This window comes from Lactuca serriola, chromosome 8 (genome assembly GCF_051521515.1).
Source record: "Lactuca serriola cultivar US96UC23 chromosome 8, Lser_US96UC23_V15, whole genome shotgun sequence".
Classification (NCBI taxonomy): Eukaryota; Viridiplantae; Streptophyta; class Magnoliopsida; order Asterales; family Asteraceae; genus Lactuca; species Lactuca serriola.
The window spans coordinates 274,674,366-274,689,856 of record NC_136415.1 but is presented as its reverse complement, the minus strand read 5'-3'; the positions used below and the strand labels follow the sequence as shown (position 1 = coordinate 274,689,856).

The 15,491-nt window shown below is 38.8% G+C and overlaps 1 pseudogene; it reads left to right on the top strand.

The window, feature by feature from the left end:
- The first annotated feature begins 5,172 nt into the window (after positions 1 to 5,172).
- Positions 5,173 to 5,682, top strand: LOC145068102 (cytochrome b561 and DOMON domain-containing protein At5g47530 pseudogene; annotated as a pseudogene).
- Positions 5,683 to 15,491: the final 9,809 nt, after the last annotated feature.

Sequence of the window (15,491 nt, the reverse complement as noted above, 5' to 3'; positions counted from 1 at the left end):
TGCCTATTGATAAAGGAGGGTGTAGAAGATGAATCAAGGATGTGAAATGTTTATAAAGAATAAGTGATATACAGGATTCAAATGAAATCCTAATTTTCAGGCTGAATTTTTGACATGTGGCATATAGCAAGTGTAGAATGCTTCATATATATATATATATATATATATATATATATATATATATATATATATATATATATATATATATATTCTGTTCTGATAAAAGAATCCGTTAAGATGCCACATGTTAATTTTTCTACACTTATTTTGCCACGTGGCAGGCTCATATTCCCCAACCTCTTTGATTTCCCGCTCTTTTACGCTCCTTCATTTTAGCTACACTTTGAACTTTGCTAATTAAATTACACAAGAAATCAGGGATTCTAATCCTTTCGGTAAAACCAAACTGAAACTTTAAACCCTCTCCAAAATTACGACCATAATTTCGTACTCTCTAGTCTCCATATAATCATACAGAACCCTACCTTAGCATTTTGTTCTCTTCTACAAATATGAGACTTTAATCTTCTTCTTCTTTTAAAATCTGATTTTAAGGCTACAAGCTGACTACTAAAATTCTGACATAAATGGTCATTGATAACTCAATCATGTAAGTGTATTTTACATATTCAATTTCAATTTTTATTTTACTATTTAACTGTTCATATTGATATGGGACTTTTTTCGAATACGATGATGCTTTATTTGTTTTTTTTTTTATTGAAATTAGGGTTATATGCAAAATCTAAGGTTCTGTATTAGCACACCTTTAAAAATAACATGGTGCTTCTCTTTTTTACCTTACATACTGCATGTTGCACTCTGTGTTTGATAAAATTACCATGAGATTTTTTGTTCTTATCAAGTGTTCCATGAATTGCTTCAATTTCAGCACACCATGTGATTGATGAACATGGTGTGCTGAAATTGTTTCAACTGTTTTGCATAATAGATGTTTCTTCTTTACCAACAAGAAGGTAATAATCTATCATTTTATTTAAGTACACACCTAATTCATTGTCTCGAATATTAGTTTTATCTATAGCTTACATGTTTGAATCTATAAGGGCTATTAGTATCTTAATCCATCTTTTATGTAATTACACCTGATCCATGTTAATGTGTATTATAGGTTTTTATCTTGCATTTTTTTGTAGTAGAAGACATAAGTATGGTATTTTTTTCACGACTTGGAACATCAGCTATTTGGCTTTTTTTTTTATCAAAGTTTGTTCTTGTATTTCAAAATTTTGGAACACATTGGCTTTTGATTTTCTTTATAGAGCTTGCAAACTAAAAAATAAGTGTTCATGAATAGCAACTCGCTATCGACAAAAGGAACTAGACATGTTTACAACGCTCCTCTGTGATAATACAAGTATATGGTTTGATTTTCTTTTATGAGGTATGAAAATAGAAAGTAGCTAAAGGTTATATATTGGCTTCCAAAACAGGATATAACTTATTTTATGATTTGTTATGCTTGCAGGAGACTAGCCAAAGGTTGTATGTTGGTGTGAAATCTAAAACTTTAAGGCTTCCAAAAACAAGTATTTTCTCACCCAATGGTGCTTAAAAGGAAAACAATGTTGATTTTCTAAGGAAGATGTTTGATTTTCTTAATGCCCCAGGTCCTTTTGTTGTGAATATTTAGAAGTAGTTGATATGTTATGTACCAATTCATTGGCTTGTAAGCGCCTAAGCTGCATTCCAGGTAACACTTCTTGAATTTAAGAAAATTAATCAAATTATCATAATCATTAGTTGTTTTATAATGTATATAGTATATTATCGTTCTTCTTTACAACAGGAATATTCTGTTTCATAAAAATAAAGTTTGTAATCCATCATCAATTCTTCTCATGGAAAAACATTAGCATAAATAACATATTTGCAAAGAAATGATTTTAGAGTAATTTACAATTTTTGGTCTCCCACTTTAGCACCTTTTCCAGTTTTGGTCTCAAAAGGACTTTGTTTGCGGTTTTGGTCCTTATCTTGTAATTTAATAATGATTTTGGTTCTTAAATCTTAAAGTAAAACTATTTGGCTGCTATTCCAAGAATAACTGGTTTTGCCTTTGAAAAAAATATACAAATTAGCATGCCATAAGGACCAAAATTTTATTTTCCAAGTATTTTGATGTTATAGGTTGTACTTCTATTTATCTAAGTTTTGATGATGAATATTTTCTAAAACTTTCGTGGATGTAAAATTTGTCTTAAATTCAAAACTTAACTTAGAAAAGTGGTATACATTGACTAATAATCGACGTAAACGAATAAAGTTTGGTTTAACTGATTCCCGCTATAATTATAATATCTTCAAATTTACTACAAATTTTCAACATCAAAAGTATGTGTTATTTGCATGTATCTGTCATTGTGTAATGCGTGTGTGTGATTTCTGTAACCATTGTTTTCTATTTGCTCCCAACAAAAGTGTTATTTTGTAGTCAAAATATCTAAAATACTCTTCTTTATAGGTTATAGAGTAAGATGTTGTTTGGTTGGCAAGAAATGAATGAAATTTATAGGAAAAAGATTCTAATTCCCTCGAATTCATGTATTTGATTCAACTTTAGAAGGGGGGAAATGATTTCTAAATGAAAAAAAAATTCCTTCAAATGAGGGACCATTTTTGTAATTTCATATATCAGTGACTATTTTGTGTATATATGAATGTTTGTGTATGTAATGGTGTGTTACTTCGTATGTTTGTATGTGACACTTGTGAAAAATAAAATAAAATCTATTCTTAATTACAGCAAAATGCTTTCATAAAGGATTGTTCATGTAATTTCTATTTGAATTGCTACCATTTATGTAATATAAATTTTTTTTTAATATAAAAACCACTTTGTTATTTTAAGCCTCTTAAGTGAATGATTTATTCATCATTATTTTTAGGAAAATGATTCGTACACAACAATTTATTTTTTATAGAGTTGTAAAATACAACACTTTAACACACAAATTGTTGTATAAAAAGAAAAAATTGTTGTATACAAATCAACTCTTTTTATTTTTACCTTCTCACCTACAAACTAATGGATATAAATAAAATTACACTCACTGGCCAAATAATAGAATGCAAAAAAAAAAAAAAAAAAAAAAAAAAAAAAAAAAAAAAAAAAAAAAGTAGTATTTCCATTTGTTTAAGATATTCCTAAATGTATCATATGATACTTTAAACCTTTTAAAGTTACGTATAATAACATAATTTGTTTTATTTGTTACTTTTAAACTCGGGTCTCCATAGGAAGTGAAGGTGGGTGAGATCCAAATAAATAGTATAACAGTAACAATAGACATAATAAATAGTAAATAATAAATATGTCATAACAATATTTAGACACAATCTAAGATTCATATTTACATCTATAAAGACAAAATGTTTTTTTATGGGCCTAAACTTTTTTTTTTGTTTTAACTTGAACAATAGATTATATTCTATTTAAATTTAATTTGTGTTATTCTCTCAACAAACAAAAAATAAAGTCCTTAATTATTTAGATTTTTTGAGACCATCTACAATCACATTTTGTTTTTTATTCCATCTTTAGAGTGAGAAATATAGTTAATAGTGATTCATATAAAACTTCACCCTATTTTTCAGTCTCTTTTTTACACCAAAAAAAATATTTTAAATATTAATTTTTTTCTCATTTTATTTTTATTTTAATTACCTTTTATAAATTTGTCAAAATCTTTTTGTTATAATTATTATTTATATTATATTAATTTATTAATCGTGTATCACACGGGTTATAACCTAGTATATATATATATATATATATATATATATATATATATATATATATATATGTGTGTGTGTGTGTGAAAACGTTTCTTAAGGTGTAAAAATATATAAAAATGTTTTTATATATATTTTGGGTCAGTTTACGAAATACTCCCATCATTTTGGTTTTTGCAAAAAAATCTCAATATTTTTGGTCAGTTTACGAAGTAGTCTCAATTAATTTGTTACCAACTAAACCGGGAAAATGATCAGAAAGCTCCATTTTACCGGCTTTTAGGATCAATTTTTTTGTAAAAAAAATAATTAATCCAATACTTTCATAAACTGATCCAAATATTGAAACTTTTCTTTAGATTTCCTTTAAATATATAGATATTAACAAAGTTTGTTATAAAATAATATTTTATTGTTAATATTATCATATATCATGTGTGCATCTATATCATATATCGTTTGTCCAATTATTATGACTCATGTATGTTAGTTACTAAGAAAGTTTCAATTGGAATTTAAATATAGTTACTAACAAAGTTTATTATAAAATAAAATTTTATTTTTAATATTAGCTTAGTTCCTTTAAGTTCGTTTCTGCATTTACAGTCATACATCGTTTCTACATTTTTATCATATATCATTTATCCAATTATGGTGACTCATGTTAGTTTCAACACAACAACCTCGATCTTTGCTACAAAAATCAAAAGACCACCCATGCGTAAGAATATTTCATAACCAAATGTGATCTTATGTTTAATTTGAAGCTACAACGAAAAGAGCTACGATTTTTAATATTGGTAGGCTTTGTCAACTTATAGTTATAAAGCTAAATGTATAACAATAAAAGCTAAAAACTAGCACAAATATGACATATAAGAGGGCTGGTGCAAGTCCCATCCCAGTTTTTGTATTACACCATCACCTACAGATTTAGAGAAAGAGTTTATTAAAATTCTTTATTTAATTACAAGCATGAAATTATGTTTATTCCCAAGCATCAATAAATAGTAAATACCTTTCAAGGAAAAAGGTAGCTTCCTCCCTCTCTCTCTCTCTTAACAACCACTTATACCCCAAAAGAAAACAATTCTCAAACTATTAAATCTAGCTATGGCATAATTACAAGAGTATCTCAACGCAAAACCTATTTTTTGTGATTCGTAAAGTCATGATTTTTCACACATTTACTGATTTGATCTCATCAAGTAGTTGGTTCATCACACATGATACACCTCTATGAGTAAACAAATGTTTCATGACAATCCTACATACACTTACTAAGAATTGTTATTAAACATAAACAAAGATCAATAACCTAAGTTTTTAACTCCATCAATGGCCATAACTATAAGCTCTGCCCTACTTGTATATTTTCATTTTCTTGTATCCCATTTTGATATATCATATGCTCAAATGTGTTCAGAATACAAATTCACATCAAGAAGAATCTATAGTTCTTGTAGGGATCTACCCCATCTATCTGCACAACTTCATTGGACCTACAATTCATCAACGGGCATAGCCCAGATCGCATACCACGCCCGCCAGGGCCCACGTGGGTGGGTTGCATGGGCGGTTAACCCGAACCAAATAGGCATGGTTGGGTCAGAAGCACTTGTGGCTTTTCATAATAGTAATGGAAGTATGACAGTTTATACAACTTTGATAAATAATTACAGTCCTTCAATGGTGCCAGGAAATCTTAGCTTTCAAGTTTCAGGTTTATCTGCTGAGTCATCGATTAATGAGATTACTATTTTTGCTGATGTGGGTCCGTTTTCAGGTGGATCTGTTGTTAATCAAGTGTGGCAAAGTGGGAATTTGGTTTTGAATGATGTCCCTCAAATGCATGCGATTTCACAGCAAAATCTTCAGTCAACAGGGGAGATTGATTTCTTGTATGATGAGGAAAAACATAGATAGATAGGATAGGAAGTTTGTACATAATGACAAAGATGGTAGTATTTGGGTGTTATTGTTGTTACAAAAAACATATTATTTTAAGTGAAGTTTGAATCTTCTTTGAACGAATTTAAGTGAATTCAAATTCTGCAAACGAATCTTACGAAATTTAAGTGAAGTTTGAATCTCTATAAAAGAATCTATAATGACAAAGATGGAAATATTTGGGTATACTATTACAAAAAAAGTATATTATTTTATTGATAAGACCAATTTGAACAGTTGTTTATTTCGACCTTTAAAAGGATGATTGCAATTTGCAAGGGATCCAACATTCTATGACTAAAAAAATCATGAGGTATAACGTATTTACATTTGAATTTTTACAATGTTTTTTAAGGGGAAAAGAGCATTCAAGAATTCAATAAATGGACATAATAAATATATCAATAGGTTGATTTGATCAACCTGAAGGAAAACCCAGATACCAGATACCAATTGATTAGTTTAGCAACCGGAATGGCATCACCTGGCTGGTATGGAGTGATGGCATCACCGCAGAGTGATTTTGAAATGATTTGACTTCCGCAGAATGATTTTGAAAAGATTTTTTCTTCTAGGGGTTTCGATAAACCATTTTTCCTTGAAATTCTTGCTTTGAAAAGTTGATTCTTCAGTATAGGTCTGGGAGATTAGTCAATAGAACTATAACGTTCATAACATCGAGAGCATTGACCAATTTCAAATTTGTCTGTTTTTACCCCCCTTGAGGAAGAGGTTGAATTTTGGATGTAGTTTTAACAGAGGTCTTCGGTAAGACTTCTATTTTGGACAAGGACTGGGGTACCGCAGAGCATGAGATGGCGAAGTCCTCGATGGACTTTGATGGTGCATTAGGTCCTTCTACAATGATTTCCTCATCTACCTCGGAAATAGATCCTGAATGGATTGTTCCAGTGATGGGTAGCAACTGGTAATTTTTAGAGGTTTCCTATGGGACGATTTCCTCTATTACATAGTTATTGTTAAGGACATGAAGTTTTCCAAAATGACACCTTAAGTCCTCAGGAAAGGTCTTGCTATTAATGGGATAGTGAAAGGTCCAGTCAGGTGGGACATAAGGATGATCAGCGTCAAACCGTGGTGGAGATTTCTCTCCGATAGGATAACCTTTGGACAATCCCCAGTAATAAGAGTTATCAACAAATCCATTGTTCACTAGGTTCTCCATAGCCTCGCTTTCATTAAACAGTTTCTCTATTAAAAGATTTAAAAGTATAATTTTATTGCGGGCTAAATCCTATTGATTGAAAGTTATATCTAGTTGAGTTTCACAAAGTAGTCTAGCATCTTTTTCTAATAACAAATTCCTTTTTAGCTTAGCGACCTTAAGTTTGTTGTCCTCTAGTCTTCCTCTCAAGTGATACAGCTTTTGGGTCGCTATGTTCACATTCAAGCATGTTATAATTATTTAATTGAATCATAATTTTTACCTGTTCCACGATGCTGAGAGTTCCTTCTTTGGCTATGTAACAGTAGTTCTTTTTCAGATTAGTTGAGCCATATTCCTCGATTGCAACAAGACATATATTTCCTCTTCTTCTCTTGTTGTCAGGTTCATCATCTTCATCTCCTAAAGACCAAACTTGGTGGTCTCTTCGAACTTGAGTTACCAACGCTTTTCCTTTTTTCTTTATATTCCACCTCCTGAGCCATTCTGAGGTAGAATGTTTTGTCCTTGACCACATTGGCTTTACAGTCCCTTGCAAATTGATTCTCTTTATAACACTTCTAACAGATGAGAACTCCATCCTTTTTCTCTTCCTGGATGTTGATATCTGAGTATTTGTCTTCATGTGTTGTTTAGTGGAGTTTGTGATCATCATAGGTGTTTTTGAGAGTGAGACTGATAAGGTGGATTTCTGTGATATCTTTGATTTGGATGGTGAGATGGATTGTTTTGAAAGTCGTGTAGTTTCTATTGAAAGGTGGTCGTGTAGTTTCTATTAAAAGGTGGTCCGGTGAACTGTTGGTTTTTGTGAAAGTTGGGTGGTAGAAGTTGGTTGAGCTGTTAACTGACAAGAGCTAAAGCATTTTGAAAAGCTTCTTCATCTTCTAGCTCTATATGTGCTTCATATGACTAAGAACAGTTGTCATATGGAGTTTGATATGAGGAGTCTCTGGTATAGGGATACTGAGATCCTTTGGGAAACTGAGGTGTCTGAGCAACAACTGCTAGTGGTCCACCGAGATCCACGCAGTCTTTCATCACCGTAGACTCTTGTGCTTGGAGCTCACTGTAGAGTTTGTACAGAGAGAGCGTTTTGATCTTGATATCTCCTTAGCCGATCATCTTTGTTGTAATCCACTATTCTACCCAAGCCATTTAGAAATTGTAGGTTTGTTTCATTGTTTTTTTTTTTTTGGAAAGAGCCGAAGCTCAGCAAACTTAATAAAAAATAAAAGAATACAAACAAAAAAACAACAAACAACAAAACCCAACCCTAACAAGTCCAACCAATCCAAAGCCAACTACCAAGCCATTTCTTAATCCTCAAATAACCCCTACCTTTACCCCAAAAACCCTTACAAATCCTAGAATTAGTCCAAAGACTTATTTTATGTGGGAAAAAAGGTAACTTCAACCCCTTGCACCACCAAGCCCACATCAAACCAAAAAATTTAATGCAATGCAAGGGGAAAGGCCCATAAAAAAACCCACTGTCCAATAGACTAATCCTAGAACCCAACCCAACAACCAATACAAAACGAATAAACTACCATAAACACCATGTCTATCAAAATTATAACTACACAACTCTCCCACCATATGTATAAAAAGAAACCATAAAATCTCATTCCAATTGCTATTCGACTGCTTCCAACATTCAGTCCTCCATCTTTTACTTCTTAGCCAACCAATCCAATCCTTGTTCTCACAGCTCCTATAAAGCAAACTCCTACTCTTCCCAGGCAACAGAATCATCGAGTTGTACCTGTGCATAAAATTCATCCAAAAACAGGCAACAAAAAACACAAACCAACCATCAATGTCAAAAAGTTGCATTCTAGACATGGCGTCAATCACATGTCTAGGGAACTCCATTCGGATAATCTCACTAAAGATCATACCCAAATAGAATCCCCCAATGGTACAAGTCACAAAAACTAAAAGCAAGCTTCCAATAATGTAACAGAATCCGTCAATTCCTTTATGAATAAAACTTCTCACACCAATCTTTTTACAAATATCCCAATCTAAACCCCAACAGCCCATTCTAACAATCTCCGTAATCCACTTCCTCTTCACAGAAACCACACATCTATCTAATATCATCATTATCTTTCCCCTTATTACTCCTATGAATCCCATTAATACCCCACTTTTTAAACACCTCCTTATTAACCACATTATCAATAACTTCCAAACCCATCAATTTGTACTTAATCTCTTGCTCTATACAGCTCCTAACCTCCTGCCAAGGTCTATCCAGCTTCCTAAAAATTCTAGCATTTATCTCCTTCCAAATATGAGCCACACAACCAGCTAGGACCAATTTCCTAACCACAGCAACCAAAGTTTTCCCTTTAGTAACCGAACAAAACTTATGAACTAAATCATTCCAATTATCAAATTCAATCCATATTCCAATTTTACTGAAGAAATAATTCCATATTCGACTAGAAAACTCGCAAATAAAAAATAGATGATTATGAGAATCACACACCAAATTACAAAAAGGGCAAAGCAGATTACCATTTATTCCCCAGTTTATAACCCTGTCCTGAGTTTTTAATTTTTCCAAAATCGCCATCCAAAGAATGAAGGAATTTCTCGGAATATTGTTACTAAACCAAACAATTTTGCACCAAGGAACCTTTGGACCAAAATTATTCAAATCCTTCCAAACTTGTTTACAAGAAAATAACTGTCTAACTCCTTCTTTATCCCTCCAAACTATTCCATCTCCATTAGTCCTATCATTCAAAAACATAGGCCTATCCAACAACCCCGGAAACCACTCCAACCATTCAAAAGGCCCATCTAACAACCCCGGAAACCACCCATCCAACACAAGCTTTGTAACGTCCGAAAATTCAAGACTAAAAATTTCATTTAATAAAACATTACATTAAGCAAATTCATCGTTTTCCATCATAAACAAAGTATTAGTTTCCAAAATACATATTCGTTATCAGAGTAAACATTCCCAGGCTGTCTAAGCTATGGTGTGTGCCATGCGATCATCCCGAGCTCCATCATCCGCTACCGGAAGTACCTGAAACCAAAACTGAAAACCGTAAGCACGAAGCTTAGTGAGTTCCCCACCCTACCACATACCATGCATACCCACATACTGCACATACTGGGCCGCGCCCGCTATCCTGGGCCTTGGCCCTACCTCGGGCCTCGCTCGCTACAACGGCCCCACCGCTCCAGGCCCCGCCTGGCTTCGAGCCCCGCTCGGATACAGATCTGTTTCACGTAGGCCTCGCCTGTCACAGGGCCTCGCCCACTAACATATAATAGCACATAAACATCTCACATAAGCTAAACACATACTAACGGATCTTGTCCTAAGGCCTCGCCTATCTCTGGGCCCCGCCCCTGACCTGCTACTGATGAGTCATGGAACCCCGTCCATGCTCCTACTGGTAGTGAGATACGGGCCCAGCCCACACTCACTCCTTTCCTGACATGGGCCTCGCCCCTGCTCTGCTGCTACTGAGATGTGGAACATCATCCACACTCTGCTATTGGTGAGATACGGGACCTCGCCCACACTCACCTCCCTACCAGGCACATACAAGTATCACACAGACAACAAGTATAAACTATCACATAAACCATTCCTTGGGCACCCGCCCTCTATCATTGGACCTCGTCCCGAGTATCATACTAGCATACTGTGCCTAGGGCTAACCCCCCGGGTCTTCTACTCATAACTACATGGGCCGGCATTGTGGTCGTAGACCCATTCATACAATGGGAAACTCACTTGATACTGCTGAACTGCTGCTGCTAATCCCTTTGACCGCTACCTGACCACTGACTCCGAACTGCTGCTCCACTAGCTCCCCGAGCTACCAATATCAATACAACACTGAGTCAAACTGACCCCTGACAGACAACCAAGTCAACTCTGGTCAAGTCAAAGTCCTGGTCAAAGTCAACCCTTCCAGGTCAACCCTACTCGCCGAGTCCACTTACTGACTCGCCGAGTTCACATACTCAGGGTCCTTCCATTCGCGACATGACTCGCCGAGTCCCACGATTTCCGAGTCCTGACCTGACCAACTCGCTGAGTCTCCACCCGACTCACTGATTCGAATCTCAACTCGAAGGGTTTGGGGCTACGCGACCTGACTCGTCGAGTCCAAGAGCAAACTCGCCGAGCACAGGGCAATCTTCATCCAACTCGTCGAGTTGTTCATCCAACTCGTCGAGTTCATACCCATCTTCATCCGACTCGACGAGCTGTTCATCCCACTCGTCGAGTTCCTCCTCATCTTCAAGCTACTCACCGAGTCCATTCAGATCTACATACATGCAGAGGACTTTCGAGTCATGCATGGACTCCAAACTGTAGATCTACCCTTCCCAAGCCTATCCCCCACGTAAAGTTGCAAACTTTACGTGTGGAGAGGGAGATCTAGGCAAAAAGCACCATAAACTAGGGTTTAAGGCCTAGGGGCTTCAAAATCGACTCAAGGGCTGATACTTTATGCTTCTCCAGTCCATAACACACTTGGATCTGAAGTAGCAACTCCAGATCCGGCTCCTAACTCAAGATAATATCATTATGGCTAAAGAGCCAACAACCACACATAAATCTAGATGCAAAAAGGGTCCAGGAACTAGTTTATACCTCCAAAAGCTCAGAAATGTCTTCCTAATCCCGGATCTACAGCCCCCTTCTTGCACTCTCAAGATTCTTCTTCTTTCTCCAAGCTTAATGCACTCTTGAAGGCAATAAATGGCTCAAATAGAGGATATGGCGGCTAGGGTTTGATATCCAGGGCTTAAGAGGCAGTAAGGAACCCTAGGAAGGAGATTAAGACGTTTATATAGGCTCCAAGTCCCGAATTTAGGGTTTTCCACGCACAGACCAGTCTCGCCGAGTCACCTTGGCCGACTCGCCAAGTCGGTCACTTACTCCTCGACCCGGATCCCGCTCGGACTCGCCGAGTTCCTCCTTGGACTCGCTGAGTCGCCCCTTAACATTAAGGTTTTCTTTCCTTTCTTGGCCTTCAAAACTTTGGGTGTTACAACTCTCCTCCACTTAAACTAAACTTCGTCCTCGAAGTTTGCTATGGCCCACCGCCTGCGATCTGCCTACAATACCCAACCAATTATCCCAACACTAGCTGCCTTCCTTCGCTGGCCTACCGCCCGATCATTCTGACGAACATCAAACCTTGCGAATAATCATCTCGGGTCAACCCTGACCCTGAACATTCTGGAAACACGACTTACTCAACCGATAATCCGCCTGGTACTCACCGAGTACTGCACTGAACCTATAGGGGTTCACCCCTTCTTTCCTTGCACAATTCCTTGCCTTCCCAAGGCAAATCCCCATAACCAACTATTCCTTCTGTCACTGTGAAGGCCCTATCCTTCACCAACTCCATCACCCCCGCTTACCAGTACGGGTCATTATCGCCAGTATCCACTGGGCATTTCTTTCTACTATGGTTTGGTGCAGAGCACCCCACGATCAACTAACTGAATTCCACCATCCGCTGCACGCTCACACTGCCACTGCCTGACAATTCAGCTGTTCCTTTTCTGACTTCCGGATGAACTGAGACCACCCTGGTCCCTACCAACCTATCAATGACTAGATTACCGGCTCCTACCGGTAGCTAGTCCCAACACCACCGCTAGTCGCTCCCAGCGACTTCCAAAGGACTTCGATCACCTATAACTACTCAATCTACTCTGCCATTCAGGCACTACAAACTTGGGATTCTCGATCCCCTAACTTGACACTAAGGTCCCTACCAGGTCCTACCTGTGCTGCTAAAACTCACGGGCCTCGCCCACGGGTCCCACCCGCCTCTATCCTTCTATTCCCACTAGTCTAATCACTCTCGCTCGGGCCTCACCCACGGGTCTCACCGAACCATACTACTGAGCAACCCTACTCCCAGGTCTCATCTACACTACTAATCTCATACGGGCCTCGCCCACGGGTCTCACCCAACTATATCCTGGAGCGGCCTCTCCCAAGGTCTCACCTCTCTAGGGCTATACAGGCAAACTCCATATCATTCTCATCCACTACCCATTCCTGATCCCTATCTGATCACTAGGAGATAAGGGCCTCGCCTCAACTCCACTAACAAAACTGCTATGGAATGCTACAGCTTACCCATAGTCTTACATCACCATCCATTGCTGACTGCTAGTACGAAGGCACCCATGTGCCATTAGCTCTCAAGGTCCTCATTCCGACTCCCTCGAGTCCTTCGAGTGATTCACAACCTGAATTCTCAACCATAAACTAACCATTACCATCACAAGCACTAGCTGATGGGGAGTTTCTCAAACTCCCAACCCTGAAATCCTCAATCCATGAAACGTTGAACTACTTCTCTTCCTTCTCGGAGGTCACGTACTCATTCTGGGTCTGCGTGCTCCTCTCTGGGCACACCCAGAGGATTCTCCCCCACTTCGATCCTGCTTACCCCTTGCTGCTCAATACTCAAAAGAGATCCCGATCTTTGCTACCATTCCATAACCCATCTACTGAGGAACCCAAGCCCGCCATAGCTAGGGATTTAGCCAATCCATCACAATCACTGTACCATTCCGAACTAGCGAGACGTACCAAATCTCTCCCAAGCATGTTATAGCTACTGCATCCTCCAAAACCTTCTCCAATAAAGCACATCCCCTAACTACCATACCAATATCCGAGGCATGCAGATGGCATATACTCGATCACAATCAACCACTCAAAATAAAATACTTTTACCGATAATGATGCAGAACCATAACAATAAAATCATGCACAAATAAAAGAACTGAAAATGGGAAAATTGCATACCTGCAACGTCCGGCGTTCCTCACGTCTCCAAGGTAGTCATCTGAAAACCCCTACTCCCTGCCGCAGGTGCCTCTACCCGGCCCTGGCGGCCATCCGTGATCCTCAAAGTTGCAGGGGCGGGTGCCATCACCCATCCTGCTGAAAACAAACTGGGACACTGGGCCTTCTTGTGGCCCCGCTAGTTGTAGTGAAAACATATCAAGTCTATTCCCTGTGCGGCGGTAACAGTACAATCCCTGCTGAAATGACCAGTCCAACCGCACTTGAAACAGCCAGACTCACCACCGCTACCACTCCTGCACGCGCCCCCGTGCGCCCTGCCACACTTTCCGCACCGACTACGGTCCTGATGATCCCTCGATCTCGAATCCGATCCCTTGGGCCTTTTGCCCGAACCCGCAGCTACCTGAACCTCATCCGGCTTCCTCTTCCGGATTTGCTCCAGATCAATTTCCCTTTCTCTAGCCCGAGAAATCATATCTTCCAGCGTCTTACAGCTGGATCTGCTCACGAACTCCCTGATGTCATCCCTCAACATCTCATGGTACCGAGCCTTCTTCATCTCCTCATCCGCGACATACTACGGTACAAGAAGAGCCCTCTCTCTGAACTTGGCGGTGATCTCCGCCATAGTCTCAGTAGTCTGCGTCAAATCCTGAAACTCTCGTGCCAGCTGTTGTACCTCTATAATCGGCGAAAACTCCGCCCTGAACCTGGCCGAGAAATCGCTCCAAGTCATCGCGTCCAACGCGGCATCATCCCCCAAAGCATGACCAATCTCCTCCCACCAATCCCTCGCTCTGTCCTTCAGAAGATAGGAGGCGAGTGTAACCTTGTCCCCCTCGGGACACTTGCTCGTACGAAAAGCATTGGCAACATCAGCCAACCATCTGCTGCTAGCAATGGGGTCCCTAGCCCCATGATAATCTGGTGCCCCGCAAGCCCTGAACTCTCGAAATGTCAAGGTACGCGCTCCCAACAAAGCTATCATCTCGGTACGGAAGGCTCCCAGCCTCTCATCCAAGATCTCCAATATACCCTCCTTGACCGTGCCAAAGATCACAGGAGTCTGAGCTAGAATACTGCGCGTAACCTCGACTGATATCAACTCTCTCATCCGCTCCTCAAGCTGCTCGGCCCCTGAACCCGAGCCCGATCCCTCTCCGGTGCCTGATCCGCCCGCTGGTCTCTCTCGCAACGTCACCATGCTGAAACATATAACACAACCACTATCAGAATACTCATCCCTGATGCGAGACCAACCATACCCCACCAGGTTCCCGGTCTTGTCTCGGCCTTTCCTGAATCGAGTACGGATCCTCTGCTTTCAGTAGTATGGGCCCATACTACCTTCCACATCTATCCGTACTTTCCTCAGGAATTGCTTCGACTCCACTAGGTCCCTTAACCACTTCTACTACTCCCAGCACTACCTCATCCTAGGCTTACCCTTAGGGAACCTCTGACTCAACCCAAACCAGTCCTCAACTGCTGAAGGTCTCCTTGTGATGCCAACTAGCCATCGCCTGGATACCGTCACATGTGACGAGGCTCAGATAATCCTTCAAGTAAAAGACTCGTTCCTATAATGGTTGGACTCAAACAAGAGCTGCGCAATAGGACCAAATCCAACACTCTGAGATTATTCAACCCTGATCACATGTGGTGTGTCGTATCCACTTAATGGCTAACTCCCATCACTCAGAATCCCACAATGCACAAAGCAAGCAGCATTCGGACAAGGGAAAATCTAACCATAACATACTCAAGCAA